A 22,324-nucleotide genomic window follows, 5' to 3' on the forward strand; every position below is an offset into this window, starting at 1 on the left:
GGGAAAGGAGCAAGAAGACACTTTTCCTCTCTGGGTGTTTACCAGTTTTGGTGCTGGGATGGTGACAGTCTGCAAACAAGGCAGAGAACCAGAACCAAGGCAGATAAACTGACAAGCTTTTGGCAATTGCATGGAGCTGGTGAATAATTTTTGTTTGGGACAGCCAAATAAGACCTGGGCACAAAAATCTCAGTTCACATGTGGGGGAAGTGAACACTAAACTTGACATTTTCACTTTGAGGCCTATCCGGAATCCTGGGAAGAGGCTAAGAAGTGTACACAGCCAGGTGATGCAAAAGAAAGTAGATTTTTCAACATGCTCAGGTGGTGAGGAAACTGTTGTTTGAGTTTAGATTCTGCCAAGAAGGAGGGCCCTGGTAAACGCTCCAGGCTCTCAATAGGAACCCCTGCGGGGTTAGGAATGGAGGAACACTGAAGGCATCTGAATTTGAGGAACACTATAAAGCAACTTTGAATCAGACTATACTTGAATAGATTAAAGTGAGCTGCCTTCAACTCAGGCTACCTCCCAGAAGACACATAAATATCTATGAAGGAAGAGACTGTGGCCCAGGGATTACAGTTTTTTTCTGTTTAATTTCTGATGTGTAGTCCAAAATTACCAGACACGTTGGGGCACATGGAAGAGGGAGGAAACAGACAATAGAAACTGCAATGTACAAAAGTGTGTTTCCCCCAAATTCATATGTTGAAGGACCAACCCTCAGTGTTGACTTTATTTGGAGACAGAGTTTATAAGGAAATACCTGTCGTTAATTGAGATCATAAGAATGGAGACTTGACCCCATAGAATTAGTGTCATTCTAGGAGGAGGTGCTAAAGAGCTTACACTCTCTCAGCCATCTATAAGCCATGAAGAGAGCTCCCACTAGGAATCCAATCAGTGGGCACCTTAATGTTAGGCTTCCCAGCCTCCAGAACCTCAAGGAATACATTTTTGTTTGTTTGTTTGTTTGTTTAAGCCACCCAGTCTGTGGCATTTTGTTAGAGTAGCTTGAGTGGACTAATACAGAAACTTGCCCACAAAAAATCCAGCTACATTTTTGATTCGCATTTTAGTATCCACAGACTACGGGGTACCCCTGCTCAGACCTCCGGAGCTCGCTCTCTGGTGTAACATCTCACAAATTCTAGCAGCATTAACCTAGCCAAACTCTGTTATGAGGCTCTTCACTTCAGTGAGACTGCAGTATTTTCCTTGTGTTACAGTCTGGAAATGCCTTCAAGAAGAAAGCTGGAGACTCCTAGATACCATGTCAGTTGTTTTCCTTTTCTTAGGAATCACAGCCTCACTTGTCTCAATGTCTGAAAACACTTGTTTCATATATTTGACCAGTTTTTAAGTTGTTTACTGTGAAGGTGCAATTTCCATGTTCCTTCATGATCAGAATATGAATACCTCCTATTCATGTTAAAGATTTTATCAAACCAGAAAGAGTAATTAAAATATCTATCTATCTATCTATCTATCTATCTATCTATCTATCTATCTATCTGTCTATCATAAAACAGATCAACAAAATTCCTCCAAAAACTACTGGACTTATTGCAGTAATCATTCTGTAATAAATATAAATATTGAATCATAACATTGTATACTAAAACTAATATGTTATATGTCATTAATACCTCAGTTAAAAAACAAACACCTTGAAGGTAAAACGTTGAATGACAGAAATTAGGAAAGAGAGAAGAACAAAGATTCCTTTTACAGTGTACAGTTGCTTCAATTCAACATCATTTGGGGAAACTTGTCAGTCCAATAATGCAAGAAAAACAAGTCAAATCAAACTCCTAGGAATAATTCTAAGGAAAGAGACATAAGACCTCCATATACAAAGCTACAAAATAATTCTGACAAAAATGTTCAAAAGACCTTAGTTAATGGAAGGATATACTATTTTTGTAAATTAGAAGACTTAGGATTTTAAAGATCTCACTTTTTCCTAAATTAATCTGCGATAAGTTAAACATAATTCTAACTATTATATTCTTGTGATAGAAAACCCAGGTGAAGGGACAAAAAGAAGATTTAACTCACCAGACATACAGATTTCTTATAAAGCTATAGTGATAGAGATAGTGTAGCATTTGGCAGAAGGACAGGTAAAGAAACCATAAATGGAAAGTTGAAAAACAGACCCACATGTGTATAATTTCCTACAATGCAGGTAGATAAAAAATAGTTGTTTCCACTGAATAATTCTGAGTACCTGAATATACAAATATATTACTACTCAAAAATTATACCCTTAAGCATATACTCAACAGAAATGCATCTAAAGTGCCCTCCAAACCCATGTACAAAAGTGTTTACAGTAAGATTATTCATGATATCAGGAAAACCAGAAGCAGATATAATGATTATCAGTGATAGAATATATAAAAATTGTAGTAAATTCACACAAAGGAAATATTAAACTCACGAAGGACATTGAACTGGTAATGTAGGGACAATATGAATATAGCTCATAAATATATGCTAAACAAAAGGAGCCAGTCGCAGAATAATACATAATGAATAACATTTATAGATAGTTAGAAACAGGAAAAACTAATATATGGCAATGGAAGTCAGAATAGTGGTTACTTTGGGCATTGGGTGGCCACTGGGAAGAACTATGAGAAAGGAATCTGGATTCTGGTTATGTTCTATACTTTTATTTAAGTGGTAGTTATGTAAAAGTGCCTGTGGTTCTAAAAGTCTGCTAACATCTATACTTATGTTTTTTATACATTCTGTATAATTTTTCTGTGTATGCCATACTTCAGTGAAGTCTATGCAAGCACAGATATTACTCCAAATATGTCAGAGAAGACTTGTACATTGAGACCTACAATATTGAGCGGAATATGTCAGCTATTAGAAAACTACAAATAAATGACTATGTTAGGGGCGCCTGGGTGGCGAAGTCGGTTAAGCGTCCGACTTCAGCCAGGTCACGATCTCGCGGTCCGTGAGTTCGAGCCTCGCGTCAGGCTCTGGGCTGATGGCTCGGAGCCTGGAGCCTGTTTCCGATTCTGTGTCTCCCTCTCTCTCTGCCCCTCCCCCGTTCGTGCTCTGTCTCTCTCTGTCCCAAAAATAAATAAAAAACGTTGAAAAAAAAATTTAAATGACTATGTTATAGTTCTGAATAGAAGAAGATTAGTTCCATCTTGGTGAAAGGTGGTTGGAATTGGAGGCTTTCAGGAGGAGATGAGATTTGAGATGAACCTGAAAAGAAGAGCAGGTGATTAATAGTCAGAAATGAAGAGAAGCAGGTCATTCTAGCCGGAGAAATAGCATCTCCTTCTCAAAACTGGTTAGATATGTAAGAAAAACTGACAGCAGTTTTATTTATTTGGATTATAATCAATAACATGAAATGAGGTTGGAAAGATGTTAGGGCTATATTCTGAATGACTTCAAATAACAAAGTAAGGCATTTTGGATCTCAGTAGATGTTAAGGGGCCATTAGCATTTATGAACAGAAGAAAGTCGTGATCAAAATTATGCTCCATAAACATAAATCCTTTGACCTCGATATTATTGGAAGAAGAAGAGAATTGATGTAGCAAGAAAACATAAATGGATATTATGAAAATCTAATTCACTTTCATTTATCAAACAGTTATTAAAGGTCCACTGACTGGCTCAGGCAAAAATTAGTGAACACCTAAATTAGACCATTCAAGGGGGAGGGTGACAAGTGACATACATGACATTTCTATTAAGGAACAATTTGAAAAATTCTTTGTTGAGTACTACTAATAAAAATTTATGGCAGCATATGAATTAAGAATGTATTCAGCTGCCATAAACAGGAACTGCAACTAATAGTAGCCTAAACACATAGGAGTTTATTTTTTCTCACATAATACAAAGACCATAGGTAGATATTACCGATGTTGGCTCAGCTTCTGAAAAAAATTGTCACACCCAGGATTTTTAACTCTCCTGCAACATTTTTAGGCTGTTGGCTTCTACCCTTTGCTATGATACTTCATGATCACAAACTATCTGTCACGTTTTCAACCCAGATCCCCGATCAAGGAAGGTAGAGGAAAGGGCAGTGCCAGGCAATTCCATGAGATTTTTACAAGAAGGTAAAAGCTTTCTCAGGAAATCTCCCTCTAAGTTTTCAATGGCTGTGACTGGATCACATGTGTAACCCCAGCTGAAATGGAGACTTTGAAAATGGAGAATGAGAACAGGATATACATGATACACGGGGCCGGACACACTGCCATATGAAAATCCACACCACCAAATTATGATCTCACAAGCAACAAAAGCAAAAATTAATAAGTGAGACTACATCAAATTGAAAAGCTTCTGCAAAGACACATTCAACAAAAAGACAAGGATACCTATACAATAAGAGAAAATATTTGCGAATCATATACATGATAAAGAGGGAATATCCAAAATATATAAAGAACTGCCACAACTTAAATGCAAAAGAGCTAACAATTGCATTAAACAAATGGACTGAGGAAGTCAATAGACATTTTTTTTTCCAAAAATGCATAAAATGGTTAACAGGTACATGAAAAGGTGCTCAACCTCACTTAATCATGAGAGAAAAATCAAAACCAAGATAAATTCCAGATTATGTTATAAAGCTGTAGTGGTAAATATAGTATGTTATTGGCATAAAAAGAGGTATGTAGAGAGCCCAGGGAGCCATAGGGAGCCCAGAAATGAACCCATGAATATATGGTCAATTAATTGATAAGAATGGAGTCAGGAGTATGAAATGAGGAAAAGATAGTCTCTTCAATAAATGGTATTGGAAAAACTGGATTATCACATTCAAAAGAATGAAACTGTACCTATTTCTTATGCCACACATGCAAATCAAGTCAAAATGGATTAAAGACTAGATTTAAGAATGGGAACTGTAAAACTAGAAGAAAATGGAATAATTGACATTGGTCTTGGCAATGATTTTCTGGATTTCACAACAAAAGCAAAAATAAACAAGCGGGACTAAAAAGCTTTTGCTCAGCAAAGGAAACTATCAACAAAATGAAAGGCAACCTATAGAATGAGAGAGAATATCTGCAAACTACAAAGTAGTTAATCTCCAAAATATATAAGGAACTAATACATATCAATAGCAAACAACAGCAAAACAAAAACAAAAAAACAAAAACAAAAAAAGCCCCCACAGAATCCAATTTAAAAATGGGCAAAGATATGAATAGACATTTTTCCATAAAAGACATACAAATGGGTAACTGGGACATGAAAAGGTGCTCAGCATCACTGATCATCAAGGAAATGCAAATAAAAACCACAATGGGATATACCTCACACCTATTAGAAGGGCTATTATCAAAAAGACAAAAGGTAACATGTTGGTGGGTGACGATATAGAGAACACTGTTGGTGGGAATTTCAACTGGTACAGCTACTATTGAAAACAGTGTGGAAGTTCCTCAAAAAATTAAAAATAGAATTACCATTGGATAAGCAATCCCACTTCTGGAAATGTATCCAAAGGAAATGATAACAGGATCTTGAAGATATATCTATACTCTGATAGTCACTGCAGCATTGTTCATTAGCGAAGATATGGACAACCAAAGTATCTGTCAATGGATGAGTGGATAAAGAAAATGTGGTGTGTGTGTGTGTATGTGTGTGCACAATGGAATATTATTCAGCCATGAGAAAGAAGGAAATCCTGCCATTTGCTACAATATGGATGAGCCTGGAGATTATTATGCCAAGTGAAGTAAATCAGAGAAATACAAGTACTGTTTGATGTCACTTGTATGTGGAATGTTAAAGAGCCAAACTCATAGAAACAGAGTAGTGTGGTAGTTACCAGGGGCTGGAGGTTGAGGGTAATAGGGAGATGTTGGTCAAAAGGTACAAACTTTGGCTATAAAATAAACAAGTTCTGGGAATCGAGTGTATACCATGGTGATTATAGCTAATAATATTGTATTACATACTTGACAATTGCTTAGAGGGTAAATCTTTAATGTTTTCACCACAAAAGAAAAAATGGTAATTGTGTGATGTGACGGAGGTGTTTGTTAATTCTATGGTGATAATCATTTTGTAATATATATGTGCATCAGATGAACATAGACACCTTAGACAATGTTCTATGTCAATTATATCTCAATAAAGCTGGAAGAAATTATGATCCTGTTATCAGGAAGAAAGTAGAAAACTGATAATATTCCTAAAACAATTTTTCACAGACACCCCTCCACCCACACACACATATATGAAAATATGGTGCTTGTTCTTAAAGAATATATATGATAGATGTGGGAATATTGTATGTGCCCATAAGAAATGACTACATTTAATATGCACTTGAGAATTTCTGTCTAATGTATGGGATATATTTTCCATTTGCATATTTTAAATTAACTTGGCCATTCTTTGCTTCTTCCACAAATTGTCTTTGATCACATGCAATGCAAATTTTAATATAAAAATTGAGAGCAGAATCATTAAAGAAAATAGAAAAAAGAAGAGAAATAGATGTGATCTGATGAGATAATGATGTGGTATGCATTCAGCCTTTCATGGCAACTTAGCTGAAAATAGAGTTAGTAAGAGATTTCTCATTATTTGACTTTTTTTTAAGTAAATAGTTTTATTTTAAAAAAGAAAAAAAAACTTTCTGTCATGGAAAACATGAAGGATTAATAGGAACTTTTTAGACTTTATCTGAGAAATATTAATAGCAGGAAGCTAAGATAAGTTATGACCTTAATAAGAGTGGCTTCCTATAGACTAAGTTTCAGGTATATTAATTTCCCATTCTTTCCCTCAGGCTTCATTATCTGGACCTGATCATTTTACATTTATTTTAATGGCCTTAAGATTTTAAAATGGCTACATCTTTAATTGCCATGTTTCTGAGATTTCATGAGTGAATTTTTTTCCTTGAAGTAGGGACTAGGTTCCCTCATTCCCTGCTATATATATTTTTGTACGTGGAAGGCAGTCAATAAATATTTATTGAATAAATAGGTAGGTGAGATCAAAACAAGAATAAGGAATATTGTGCTTTTTCCCCAGCAGTGATTCTAAAAGTTACATTAACATTCCGCATAGAGAAAGTTTTGCTATTAACCCTAAATGTTACAGTCACAACATTCCACCTTAAATGGTTTATGCCTCTTTTTTATCTGATATTCCAAAGTATCCAGCATGGTATCTGCTACATTGGGTCATTCAGTGAATAACTGACATTATCCTGGACAGAGACATTCCTGAGAAGAGTTAAAACAATATTAAACTGGTACATTATTTCTGATTCTTTCAGTGTCAAGAAAGAGTTTCTTGAACTAGAGAAATAAAAGGTTAACATATCTATTACACTACTCTTCCTAAGTATTAGATGCTCCAGGCAGCCTTTAGAAAATGCTGGATCATAGCTCATTCATAGTTCTTTACTGATAGTGCCTAACTGCTGTATCATCGGTTATAAAGGGATTCATGTGCTTCAGAAACAAGAGGAACAGGAAGTTGCATTTTATTGTCACTGTTGAGGAGACTGACTGTCATTCTAGTTCAGACAGATGGCATTTCCCCCTTCTTCACAGAGCCCACAAGGATATTTGCAATCAGGCCAAGAGTTTTTCCACAAAAATTAATTTGAACGGCGTTTTGAATTTGCTAAAGCATTTGGAAAATAAATCATAACCCCAGATTTATATACAACATTTTATGGAGAAGACCATTTGGCATGAACAACTGTAGTAGTAGGTGGTCACTACTGAACTGCTTTGACCATGTGAGAGCCCAACTGTGGTGCCTCAATAGCATAACTGTACGTATATAAGTTTTATACACTTCTCAGTGTATTGTATTATACTCTAAATATATTTCACCAAAAATTATTTTAAATGGAGTGGGAGAGAAAGTTGTGGTTAATGGAAAGAAAATTGCTAGCTATAATTCTGAAATTTTGAACCCAGATAGAACAACAACTATGCTTTTCACAGAAAAAAGGAAAGAAAGCAAAGTGTAATCCATTTCATGAGTGTTAATCCACAATGCAATATGGAATTCTTGATCAGGAATTGTTTGAAACCTGAATTAAATAGAAGTGGAATAATGTGTGTACCAGCTCTTAAGCAAAACATTTAATGAAAAGTCATCATCAGGACAGAGTTCTGTGGAGCCTGGGGAAATACACAGTCATTTCACCTAATCCTGATTGTCTCAGTTTGGTCCTGCTTTACTCTTTATCTCCCACTCATTTCCTGTCTTTATTCACCATCATCCTTCTGGCTTTATACTCCATTTCCATTCCTGAATTTGTATCCCTGTACCTGACAGCCAATTTCACATTTATGTCTTTCCAAACCTTGTCTCAACATGACTCTTCTTATGAGTGTCTGATCCAGTCCATCCAAGGGGGATTTGGACAGGTAATATCTCTTACCTTTTAGGAAGAAGAAAGTATAGTGTTTAATAATACCTTTATGAGCAGGACATACTTATTCGAAAATAACACTTTATTAGAGTAATAAACAATACATTTAATCATGCTCTACTTTTTATGTGCATATGCCTAATAGTAAGATTACTTAGAGTACTAGCTATGAATCATAGCGCCCCTGTGGTACTCCAGAATGCACCAAGAAAGAGAGTGGAAAGTGCTTTAGAAATAATACAAATTATATTTGCTAATATCCCTTGAACACTTGTCATGTGTCAGGCACTGTCTGGACATCTTGTGGCAAGTGTTAAAACAGTAAAGATATCTGGAACATTGCATTTCTGATTGGTCCCTAGTCTCAAAATGATGAATATAGGATTGGGAATTGAATAATGATTAATTGACACACCTCAACATTAGAAAACATTTCTAAAAGTTGAGGTTTCATCATGTGGTGGTTTGACTTTTTCTATCTACCTTGGATAACATTTGTAGGAGTAAAAGGATTTTTTTCTCCTTTTATTTTTGTTAATGTTTTATTTATTTTTGAGAGACAGACAGAGACAAAGTGCGAGTAGGGTAGAGGTCAAGAGAGAGGGAGACACAGAATCTGAAGCAAGCTCCAGGCTCTGAGCCATCAGCACAGAGCCCTACACAGGGCTCAAAACCTCAAAATATGAGATCATGACCTGAGCTGAAGTAGGACATCCAACCAACTGAGCCACCCAGGTGCCCCAGAAGAAAAGGATTTTCACCTGAATTTCCTAATCAGGAGGTAGTACTTGGTAGTACTCAGAGTGGCTCTTTCAAGTGGTCAAGATAATATAAAACTCTCAAAACAGGTTAAATAGTAAAGGACCAGTTTGAATGCCTTTTATATTCCAGTGCTTTTTCAAAGCCTTCTCCCCTCAGGTGATACATCCTTTCTCTATTCTTCTTCTAGAAACTTCTGCACATTCCTTGATACCTGGCAGCCATTCTATCTCCATTCTGTCTCCATTAGAATGCCTAATAAGCACCTTAAACTTAACACATCCAAAATTGAACTCACCCCTCTGGTTCTAGAGTGAGTGTTACTCTGATCTTGCCTAACATATCTTAAAAGCAAGCCCCAATAGGGTCTTCCATTTTTTTAAGTAACTTAAATACATCCCAGACAAAAAAGAAAAAGCTGAAGAGTATGCCTGAAAGTATAAAATATCCAGGCCCAATAAAGTAAAATTTGTAATGCCTGGCATCCAATAAAAATGACCAGGGTTACAAGTAGCAGGAAAATAGAAAACATAATGATGGAAATAATCAGTCAAAACCAACTCAGAACTTTGACAGGTGTTAGAATTGGTAGACAAGGCTTTAAAACAGTACTATAATTGTATCTCATGTATTCCAAAAATTAGAGATACGGAAGATACTTAAAAACCCAAACTTGTAGAAATGAAATTACAATGTGTGAGAAATACATGGGGTGGAATGAACAGAAGACTCTACATGGTAGAAGGGAAGAATAGTAAATTTGAAGCTAAAGCACTAAAGATAATTGAAAAACACAGAAAATAGACAGAAAAAAATGAACAGACATGAGTGGCTGTAGGACAATGTCACAGGCCTAATATGTATAGAATAGGATCCCCCACGTAAATGAAAGAGAGCAGAACATACTTGAATAATGCCATAGACAGAATTCTAGCATAGTTCCAAGATTTCCCAACACCTGCTGAGCCCACTCTAAATAAGCCTTGGGGAAATGGATATGGTGGATTTTATTCTTTTGATTAGGTTATAAGACATAATTAACCTTAAAAATGAGGTGATTACTCAGGTGGTCCTTGACCTAATCACATGAGTTTTTTGAAAGAGAGCCTTTTTGAGCTGCAGAAGAGAAAGTTAGAGATTTGAAGCACAAGATCTAACCAATCACTGCTGGCTTAAAGATGGAGCCGCCATGTGCATGGAATACAGGGAGCCTCTAGGAGCTGAAAGCATTCCCTGGCTGACGTCCAGCAAGTAAATGAGAACTCAGTCCTAAAACCACAAGGAACTAAATTCTGCCAACAAAAAGAATGATTTTGGAAGAAGATTTTGTACCCAGAGCCCCCAGAGGGGAACTCAGGCCAATAATTTAACTTCAAGGATGTGGAGGAATTGGAACTCTCATACGCTTCTCGTGGGAATGTTAAATGATATGAGCACTTTGAACACAGTATTCCAACTTATTAAAAAGTGGTCACCTATCATATGACCCAGCCATTCTATTCCTAATTATTTAATTGTTTACCCAGCATAACTGAAAGTGTATGTTATAACAAGATTTGGTATGTTCTGGAAGGTTTATTTATACAGTAGCCCCCATCCATAGGGCATGCGTTTGAAGACCCCCAGTGAATACCTGAAACCATGGATCATACTAAACCCTATATATATTATGTTAAAAAACATACTCTTATTCAAGCATACTTATGATAAAGTTTAGCTTATAAATTAGGCATATTTAGAGATGAACAACAATTATAAAATAGAGTATTTTATAACAGTATACCATAATAAAAGTTATGTACTCTCTCTCCCTCTCAATATCTTATTATATTTACTCTTCTTCTTGAGATGGTATGAGATGATAAAATGTCTAAGCGATGAGATGAAGTGAGGTAAATGATGTAGGTATTGTGATGCAGCAGTAGGCTACTATTGATCTTTCGACCCTATGTCAGAAGGAGGATCACCTATTTCCAGACTACAATTGACTGAGGGTAACTGAAACTGTGCAAAGCAAAACCATGTATAAAGGAGAAATACTGTGATAGTCATAAACTATAAACAGTGCAAAATCCCATCAATTAGTGAGTAGATAAATAAATACAAATACCCTTCTATCTATAGAGTGCAGGACTACTCACAATAAAAAATAAGGAATTGTTGATATATGCTACAGCAAGGGTCACTCTCAAAACAATTATGCTATATGAAAGAAGCCTGATACATATAAAAGTGTATATAATTCCGTTTATATAAAACTCAAGAAAATTAAATTCTCATCTATAATGACAGAAAGCTGATCAATGACTACATAGGAATGGGGGTAGAACAGGTACTAGTGGAAGGAAGTAGTTTACAAATGTGCATATGAAAACTTGGAAATGATGGATATATTTATTATCTAGATTGTGATGATAGGTTAATGGGTGTTGACATAATATTAAAATATATAAAATTTTGAACTTTAAGTATGTGCGGCTTGTTGTCTTCAGTTATACCCCAATAAAGTGGTTTTTCACTAAAGTATAATTAACATAGGGTATTATATTAGTTTCATGTGTATAATGTAATGATTCAACAATTCAACATTACTCCTCAGAACCTGTAATCGTAAACTAGGCCTGTGTAAAGGTGTGCTTGGAGTACTCAAAATAGGGGGATGACCATGAGGTTTTAATTTTTTTTCCCCCTGGGACATAAAATGTCTTCAAAATTTGAGGACATTTTTAATATTATAAGGTAATAAACACCTATGTTATAAAGTACAAAATGCCCATGATTTTATCCAAAAAATATGAGATATCAAAGAAATACTGAGATTATTTTAGATTGTCTCTTCTATTTACAGGACTTCACCAATTCCCCCTCTGTCTTTAGAGGAGAATTCTTTTTAAATTTTTTTTAAATTTTTTTAATGTGTATTTATTTTTGAGAGAGAGAGTGCGTGCAAGTGGGGGAGGGGAAGAGAGAGAGGGAGACACAGAATCTGAAGCAGGCTCCTGGCTCTTGAGCTGTCAGCACAGACTCAGGAACCATGAGATCGTAACCTGAGCTGAAGTCAGAAATCTTAACTGACTGAGCCACCTGGGCGCCCCTAGAGGAGAGTTTAATAGAAGAATTCATATTAATATCTTATAGAGGTATTGAAGGGAAGTACAAATATACTTTTGTTAAAAATGTACTCACGGAGTTGTGTTTGAAAACATCTGTTCAGTTCAGCTATTTTTTTTTTATAATAGTCCCCAAGGAGAAAATTAAACAATATCACACTTAAAACAAAATGTTCTTTTCTTCCTCCTCTTCCTTCTCTGCCTCTTCCTCCTCTTCTTCCTCCTCCTTTTTTCTTTCCTTTAAATGTGTAATCATGTTCCCAAAATTCTAAAGAAAATTTGGTGTCTCTTACAAATGGAGTAAGGGACAAAGAGAGGATGTAATTTCAATATATGTATATAAGAATTTTAAATTACCAATATACTTTTAGCAGACTTCCAACCTGCTGGGACTTCACTGACATATATCAGTGGGTAAAAAGAGGACACTAAGACTTGGTGAAGCCAGAAGAGACAAGAGGTTGACTACTAAGGTGGGGTTATCAATGGTACCATGTGGTACTCTGGACCATGATGACCATGGCCTGAATTGGACTGGCATCAGCCTTCTATTGACTTCAGGTATATATTGGTTGAAGAAATGAAAGACAGTTTTCATCCTTTGGGGAGTTGGAAATATCATGAGTGTCAGTCAATCATGTTGGAGTTGAGAACATAGTTTCATTGAGCATCAATAAACTCAAGCTGAAACCCACCAAGAAGACCGAGCCAATACAGGCAAACATTGTGGCTCTAGAGGCCCCTGAATTCGCATAATCTCACCCATCCAGAGGGTCTGTTGCAGCAAAAGTCATTCTCAACTTTACTGACTTCGAGGCTGAAATCTTCTGTCTTCATCTGCATTTACTAAAACAATTTCACCTAAGCTTGGCCTCTGAATGAAGTCATCATGACAAGAAGTGTAATGACTACCATTGGCTGGCAAATTGAAGAATAAAAATATAGGAGAAAAGGAGAGATTCTTCTACCAATCAGTTATTCTTGAGTCTTCAGTTATCCTTTTCTCGGGAAAAAAAGGCAGAAAATCTAGAAAAGGGAAACACTGAGAAAAGCCATAAATATTTCAAGAAAACACATTTCTTAGCATCACAATTCAAAAGAATGATGTACCATTTTGTCACTTTTTCTTGAAAGAGACCATTAATGAAATTAATATAATTGAACATAATTGAGAGCTAACGCTGAAGACTTAGTCATGAACTAGCCACTAGAAAGAGACAGGTTTAAATTGCAGATTACTTTTAAAGCTATTAACCACCCCAAACTTAATAAAGTGAAGTCTTCACACTGTTAAAGGGAGTAACAGATGTTGTTTTTAATGTTTAATGAAAAATATTTATCTGCTGTTATAATGAAATCCCGTTTCCCTGACCCTCTTTTATCTTCTAGTTATAATGTACTGTTATGTTACACTAAAACATTCTTTTGCAAGATGATTGGTACATCAGTTTTTGCAATTACTCAGGCTTAATCTTAAATAAATGTTATTTTTTGTGGAGCTTTCTATAATGCATATTTGAAGAACAAGAGCAAGTGTATGGAAATCTGTGAGAGTAAAATGGAGAAATGGCATTTTTTTTTTCCTTCATCCAACATGGTAGATGAAGATCTGTAACCACCGAAAAGCCTGTCTAATTGGCTCAGCTTCAAGCTATGAGAGGGACTGAGTTGGCAACTGTGCCTTCTCTTGGATGATCTTTTCTTTTCCTTGGATTATTTAAAGAAGACTAATTTCTTAAAGCCCTAGGCAACAGGGTCACAAGCAGTAAGCAAAACGTGTATCAAGAGAATAATGATATTTCAGTGTTGGGGAAAAATACCGTCATAGCCAGGAAGAAAGCAATCAGAACTTAAACTGCAGCAATCTGGAAGCTTCTCCTCAGGACCTGTTCACAGCTGGTTCACTGTTTTAAGCAGCTTAAGGTGCCAAACAAGTGGCAGGCGGGAAGGTTATGTAAAAAGCTCTGCATGACTTGAGTGACTGTAAATGTACAAGAGGCAAATGCAGAGGGAATGAACTCCCCTGAGATTAAAAAGGAAGGAAGGAAAGAAAAGAAAAGAAAAGAAAAGGAAAGAAAAGAAATGTTGGTAATCACTTTGACCAAGAGACAAAGCTGGTTTCTATCTATGCAGACCGGAAGTGAATAGTATTGTATGTTAGCTCATCAGCCAGTGTAGATAGAGCTCCTTCTAACTTGAAAATGGGTTACACCTTCTCAATTTTGTGTAATAACACAGAGAATACACCTTGATTTCACCTTCTAGTCTTAGAACTAGCTCCTAATCCTTTATTTCCAGCTCCAAGAAAGAAAAATAGCAATCAGAAGGGAAAAAAAAATGAGAGAAAAGCATAAAACATCAATTTAGTCTCCCTGAAACATCTGCTCCCATAAGAAAGGGACACTTTTCCTTCTTTTAGATAGATCCTGACAGATTGAAATATTAAACAATCAAAGTTTGCTCCTATCAGTTATATTGTGATGAAATGCCAAAAGTAATCTTGTCCTTGACCATAGATGAAAAGATCATTACCTTCTGAAGAACTGCAAAGATGACCTAGAAGGCTGTGTGGAATATAAAGATATTATAGTTAAAAATGGACTATGACTAACAATTCAATTCTACAAATATTTACAGAACATAGCATCTATTATAGGCCAAGAACTATGTCAGGTACTTCAGGGGGAAACACAAAGATGGCTAAAACTTAGCTCCTAATTCAAGGAAGCTTAAGGTTTAAAAGAAAGATGAGAACAAGCACACAAACTGTAATAGGCAACAAAATACAAAAACAAACAAACAAACAAAAAGCTCCTTTAGAGTTGTTCAAAGATGTTTAGAAGAGGAACTCCAAAGTTTAGAGAGAGACCAGTTGGTCACTCACAATGGGTTTGATGGATTGAATTGGGTTCCCCCCAGGAAGGTCAAGGTTGGTGATCCAGGTTGGGAGAACAAATGAGCCAAAGTATGAAGATACTTAGAGATGCTGGTTGGGATGTAATATGTGAGAGTGGTTGACCAGAAAATTATTGTGTCATGTATTTCTTCTAAGTACCCATATTTGTGGCTGGTGTGTTTATTTTAAACTTTTTCAAAGGAAGAATGACATATATAACCAAAAAAATGAACAAGCCATATAGCTGTGTGAAATTTCCCAAAGTTATTCTTCCTTGTAACCAGAACCCAGTCTGGTAAATGATATTACCAGCATCTAGAGGTGTCCTGCTCCCTAACCTCCTTCAGTCATACCCCCAGTGATGATCATTATCCTTAGTGTATCGTTGTATCACTAGAGATTAGTTGGTTTGGAACTTAATATAAATGAAATATTATACTATATACCTGTGTTTGGATTCTTTTTACTCAACCTTCTCCTTTTTGTTCTATGTAACTGTAGTTTGTTCTGTTTTATTACTGATTAGTATTCAGTTATACGGAATTGTAGGGAAGATCTCCTGTCGATGTTACACTTGAGCCTGTGAGGCTTTTGTTTGTTTTTAATCTCAACTTTTCAATCAGATAAGTGGACTGAAAAAAAACTCAGTTTCAAAATGGGTAAACAAATGCAGTCACTGATTAACTTCAATATGTACGCAATCAAGTATTTACTATATTCAAATATGAATATTGATCAGTAATTTTCGTTATTAGAGATGAGTATCAACTCCAATGAGAAGACTGGGGGCTGAATTGGGTCACTTCTTTGTTCTCTTTGATTGCTTCTACTTTGTTTCCTATACTGGCCTGCATTGGCTTTTCTTTGAGTCCTGTGCTATTGACTGTAATTGGTGGAGTCCTTGAATGTACTATATGTGTTATATTCCAGTGCAAGAGTCTTTTGCCCAAACCTAAAAGCAATGGGACTTCTATTGACTGTGTCATGTAAAAAAAATTTCTTGCACTTGTTTTGTTTCCCAATTCTAGAATAAGTCTGTTGAAAACTCTCACTTTCTCCAATGAAAGGAAGTGTTATCTTCCTCTTGAGGAAGCTCTGTGTTTTGAGCAGGAAAAACTAACTTTCAGGGCTGCCATCTGGAAGGTTTCCCACTCAGGAAATTTATACAAATTCTCTCTCTATTGTCCTCAAAAGGATCGTCCATCCCTGGATCTGTGGCTCTCACCGTGTCTTACGTGGGTAATGTTTATCTGGGGGAAAATAGCAGTTCTTAGGATCAGAGGCAGAACTTCCCATCCCAGTTACCAATTCTGATCATTACCTCCTTCTATCCCTGATATCTGCTTTTATATGCTTTTGAGGGGAGTGAAAAGGAAGAACCAAGAAAATGGTAAAGGAAGACGATGGTGCTTTCGCAGTGCATTGTGTATACATTCAGAAATTCAGTAAGACTGAAAGACTGCTAGGCACGGTACTCCGTGAGAGCTCCAAATACTGCTTCTCCCTATAGACTGAGTTGTGTTTTGTTTTGTTTTGTTTTGTTTTGTTTTTGTTTTTGTTTTTGTTTTTTGTTAAGAGAACAAAAAAAGTGAAAGCAGTGGGAGAAACTTACCCATTTTAACCTTTCTTGCTATTGTGAAGCTATGAATTTCTGGGAAGCATTAAAGTTCATTTCCTTTAATCCATTCAAGCTACAATTCCATTGTATGTAAACACACTCACTGGATTCTATGACTACTGTATAGAAAGATGTATTAATCACTTGGGTGGGACTTTTAGGTGGTTTGGAACTTACATAGCACCAACAACATCTTCATGAGGATATGGATGCTTCATGAGGACAAGCATCTTAAGGAGAGATAGCATTATAATTTTCAAGACGTGGCAGGATTTTTTTGAAATTAAATTTGATTGTAATATTCAGTTTATTACAGAAAAGCACTTCCGCTGAGTAAACTATCTCACATAATAACATTCGATATAATAATACCACTGTTATGGTATTTTTAAAACTATTTCTGAATGATAAAGGAAGTGTTGAATTTTAACATGAGAATTAGAATAGAATATTTATATATCTAGTATCAATTGAATGCCCATTACTGATCTACTTACTTTAATTCCACAAATGTTTATTGAGTGGTAGCTGACATTTGTCAAATGTGGGGAATATAGTTAATGAAATCAATTGTCCTACATTTCAAGGAGTTTATGGTATAACATAGGAGACAATGAACAGATAACGATCATTGTAAGATACATTTCATGATGGAACTATCTAGCACCTATGGGAAACCAGAGGAAAGAAGTTTTGATTGTTGTTTGTTTTTGTGAAACTTTTATATGTACAGTTTCCAATTCTTGAGCTGGATGGATTTGGAAGGCAGAATGAGTTTAAGAAAGTGGAAGTTGGGAGGCAAATGCGGTCCAGAGATAAACTTTATCTCCTTCATCTTTACAACACTCCTAACAGGCATTATTAACCATATTTCACAAAAGACATATATAAATCTTAGCACTGATTTCTGGCCACAGTCTGCTGTCTGTATAAGCGTGTTTACTCTTCTACTCTATAAAACCTGAGATGTTGGTCCATAAGTGACTTATTTTAATACTATTATTTTTCTTATATAATAATTCATGATTCCAAACCTCTTCAAATTAGTAACCTTATGTTAAAGTAACAATAATGTTATCAAGTAGAGGGTACGCATCTTTATGCCCCTTTTCATATAGGGAAATGGCTTAGATTGATAAAGAAACTGGCCCAAAGTCACCCCTGATTGACAGAGTGAAATCTAAGTAATCCTAATTCCGTGTTGTATTATTTTTGTACATTCTCTATTTCCCTGTCTCATAGTTACTGTGATAAAATGGAGGATAACTATGGTATATTTATTTTTACAGGGAGCTTATGATCTTTTCTTTTAAAGCTGTAAATGATAAAATTTGAAAAAATAAACAGAGTTTTAACTGGAACAATTCAAAGAAGAATAAAGGGCACGCCCTGAAAAATGCTAGAATGCATGAAAAGATACAGGTGTCTTGGGAGGATAGCTAAAAAGATTACCACATAGGTTTCACTCTTGGAAGCAGGGAAACAATGTTTTCAAGCAGCTTCATGGACCATTTGCTATATGCGGGCTGAACAAAGTAGGCTCCCGTGACTCCAAGAACCATAGATGCTGTTTGAGCCCTCATAGCACTGCTGTTAGTTGGTGCCTCTACCAGTTTAGGTAGGATTTAGACAGTAAATCATAACTGAGGGGAAAAAATAAAAAAATCCATGGGAGCTCATATTTAAAAGAGGGATACTTTAAGAGAGGATGTCATCACCTACCCAGATTTAATACACAGGACCACATTATATGCATGAGAAATAATTCCATATATTCTGCAGTCATGTCAGCTGTATCTGAGGGGTTACTCAGAGCACTATAAAGTTGGGTCAGTCACCTCTTAAGACTACAGTGAACAGGGAGAACTAATGAGTTGATCCAAAAGATATTTAAAAACCATAGTTAAATTAGTTTAGCTGAGGTTATAATTCTCATTTTCATCATGGATTTTACTTTTCTCTGTGATGTAATTTTCTCTGATGTAATAATACTGAAAGACTTTAAATGATTTAAAACTCCATAATACTTTCATTCTTCATATCTCATTAATTCCTTAACATTATAATGATGACCAATCCATAAATGGAAACACAAAAACAGGCTACACTGATGGACTAGAACCCTTGCTTTTTGCTGAGATAAATCTGAAGACAGCACTTACTGAAGATACTTCAATAATTAAGGTCCAAGGAAAAGAAAATTTTGCAAAAATCAAATTTAGTGCTTTCTACATGGATGAGGTAATGATAACTTTGTAAAGCATGACACAGTCTTTTTCTCTCACATCAGCAATTTTTCTGGCATATCTTACAATTGTATTTTGTCATATGGGTGCCATATTATCTTTCTCTTAGAGACATGTACATACTATATGAGAAGATAGAAAAATAAAGTACAAAGGGGTCCTGTGTTTTTTACTACAAAGTTATATTAAGTTTCCATATTGCAACTCCTATGGAACTCTAATTCCCAAATCTGATTGGGTATCAGAACAGTCTTAGAAATAGTCTGAATGCAACTTTGGGCTCCCCATCTTTTCCTACAGAATCAGAACACCAGTGTTGGTTTGCCCATGAATCTATATTTTCAATATTCTCTATGGTGATTCTCATGCACAGCTAGATTTGGGAAACACTGTGATAAAATACACAAACCAAATATTAAGTGTGAGTACATATTCGACCCTGAAAATATTTGTGAATATGTGTAAAGTTTCTTTTGCGTTGCAAAGTATATAAAAGAATGATTTTACAGTAAGTACTCCCCAACATCAACATGACAGTTAAATGCTGCCCACTGTTATATACCTAGCATAGTGCCTCTCAGCTAGTTGTATTGGTTTTGGTCCTGGGTGACAGCATGAGTTTCCAAGTGCAAACATGATGAACGTTTCTACACTGTATTGAAATGGGGAGCAATGACTTCCAGGGGTGAATAGCATGTGTCATCAAGTCAGCAATAGTCCTAACAGCACCTTTCAAGAGTGTTTCACATATATACATATAATTATAGTAATCACCCTTGATTACGCTCTTAAAGTTTTTCTAGGTAGCCTTTCAAATATTTGCAAAATTATTTAATGTCATCTTCCCCAAAGAAATATGAGATATATGTTATTAAATCTACTTTACAGCCTAGGAAACTGAGGATCCCACAGGGACGTCCAACTCTATTAACTATATGTTTAAACCAGCAAGATTATAAAATGCCCACATAAATGTTCTCACTGGATACATAACAATGATAACAGAATGTTGTCTTCATAAATATAGATAAAATTACCAAGAGCAAAATATATCAAACCCACCTTTCTTTCTACCAGAGTACAAGTGTTCCTTCCCCCACCTTCTCTCCCATGCCTCTGACATGCTAGGTTCAATGAGGGGAGCCTGCTGAGTTTGGGACTGCATCAATCAGGAACTGTAGGGCCGGTGGGCATTAGAGACCTTCTATTAAGTTTTCTTATGAGTCACTAGTGAAGCATAGTAGTTTCCTGCCTCTGGCACTCTGTAGAAAAAAACAGAAACAACAGTCAATTTGACCCTGTCACATAGATTAATCAAGAAAGGCATAACCTTTGTACCTTTGGCTGGTCTCTGATAAGGGGAAAAGGGCATTATGATAGATACTGGCAGGAATCACTTCAATCATCTTTAACAGTCCTGGGACACAAGGCAAGGGGCTTAAAACTTTCATTTAAAACATGGTTTTTTTTTCCTATTGAAGTTTCTGTAATTATTACCTGTGTTCCTTCTATCATGCTCTATTGTGAACAACTTCAAAGAAAAGAAGCAAGTTCTTTAGATCAAAGTAAAAAATTGACTGGAAGAAAATGGATCGTCTTTCTACTACACACACACACACTCACATTCTGTTGTTATGGTAACATAAGATCTAAGAATGACACACCAAATAATATGGTACCAAGGCGCATTACTATCATCAAATGTCACAATAAATGTGCTTGGGCTTCTGAATATGACATACCAGGTTGTTTCCTGTTCTTCTCAGTTCTTTTACTTGAGGCCAAAGCAACTTACTCTAATGGGAACTAAATATCATCCATCATCCTTCTTAGTGGATGTTTCTTGCATGAAGAGATTCACTAGCTCCACTAAAAAGATATGCAGCAGGATGAAAACTGAGCTAGTTCCTAAGGGAACAACTTCTTATCCTTTATAACCCATTACATCACATCTCTATGGCAGTATGCCCAACTGAGTGATTCATTTGTATATATATTATTTGTGTTGATGTGTATAACTTTGAATTGGCTAAATATGTGCAGACAACGTAAACCATATTTATGTGCTAGAGAGTGGATGGAATTTTGCCTTTTTTTGAATGCTACTGCATATTTATATGGTAGCTTTTTGTTTATATTTTCTCTAATATTCTTACGTATATTAATGTTTCATTCTTGATATTGACTCACACCTGTATGTATGCTTTGCCAATGGAAAGACCAACACTGGTGTTCTGCTTCACCAGAAGAAAGGGTGGGTCATAAGTAAACAGCAATCTTCTATAAAAGAATATTGGGAGATCACAAGAGTGAAAGGTCAGACATGTGGGAGATCTTAGAGATGATGGAAAAAGATCACACATCTCAAAGAAGCATGTGAAGTACCAAGCTATAAACCGTGAGACTGAAATTGGCTTCAGGGACTATTCCCACTTTCATGTAGGAGCAGAAGCAGAATAAAAAGCAAGGGCTATCGTAGTGTGGACCTTGAGGCTTCAAAGACCTGCCCTTGACTGGGTGCCATCCTCAAGCCCTGCTGCCCTTCTGTCTCTGATATTTCACCCTCATTCTGCACACGGTGGGGAGGGGTTTAAACCAAGAATTTGTCTCCAAGATGTGTAAATAGAGATTTCTGAATCATGCCAGTCCATTTCCAAAGCATCTTCTACATTTATTCTTAGGAGCTCATTTAAACAGAAAAAAAAAACATCCATAAAATAGCTATTTAGTTAGTGTCAGCTAATTCCACTGCTCTGGTCCCTATTTATTTGAAAAATGTGCCATCACACAGTATATTTGTGATAGGACTGAATTAAGGGTGATAATACTGAAAATACTAATTTAAAATATATGCTAGAGTTCTTAGCTTAGTCAAACACATTTAGTGTTTCTCTTCTCAATATTATTCTCACCAACTAACCATTTCAAGAAATAATTTAACACTGAGTGGTGAGCTCAACACTGATAAAGGAGGTCTATCGTCTCCAAAGCATTTACTATCAGTTTACTTATAGTATCTTAAAATGCCAAAGAAAATGAAATTCCAACCCAGTAATTTAGCCATTGTGCTAAATGTATCTTCTGATGAGATCGCTGCATATTACCGAAGACCAAATTAAAAAGTCGGCGAAAAAGGATTGGAAAATAGAAAGATTGCAGAAGGAAGACAAAGATAATAGCACAGTGAACATGGACTTCTGTGCATGTGGAAACAGTACTCAGTATTTTATTTTTATTTAGAAGTCCAGGTTGCTGTGCAGCACAGAGCATGTGGGGC

This window comes from Neofelis nebulosa, chromosome 12, assembly GCF_028018385.1.
Source record: "Neofelis nebulosa isolate mNeoNeb1 chromosome 12, mNeoNeb1.pri, whole genome shotgun sequence".
Taxonomy (NCBI): domain Eukaryota; kingdom Metazoa; phylum Chordata; class Mammalia; order Carnivora; family Felidae; genus Neofelis; species Neofelis nebulosa.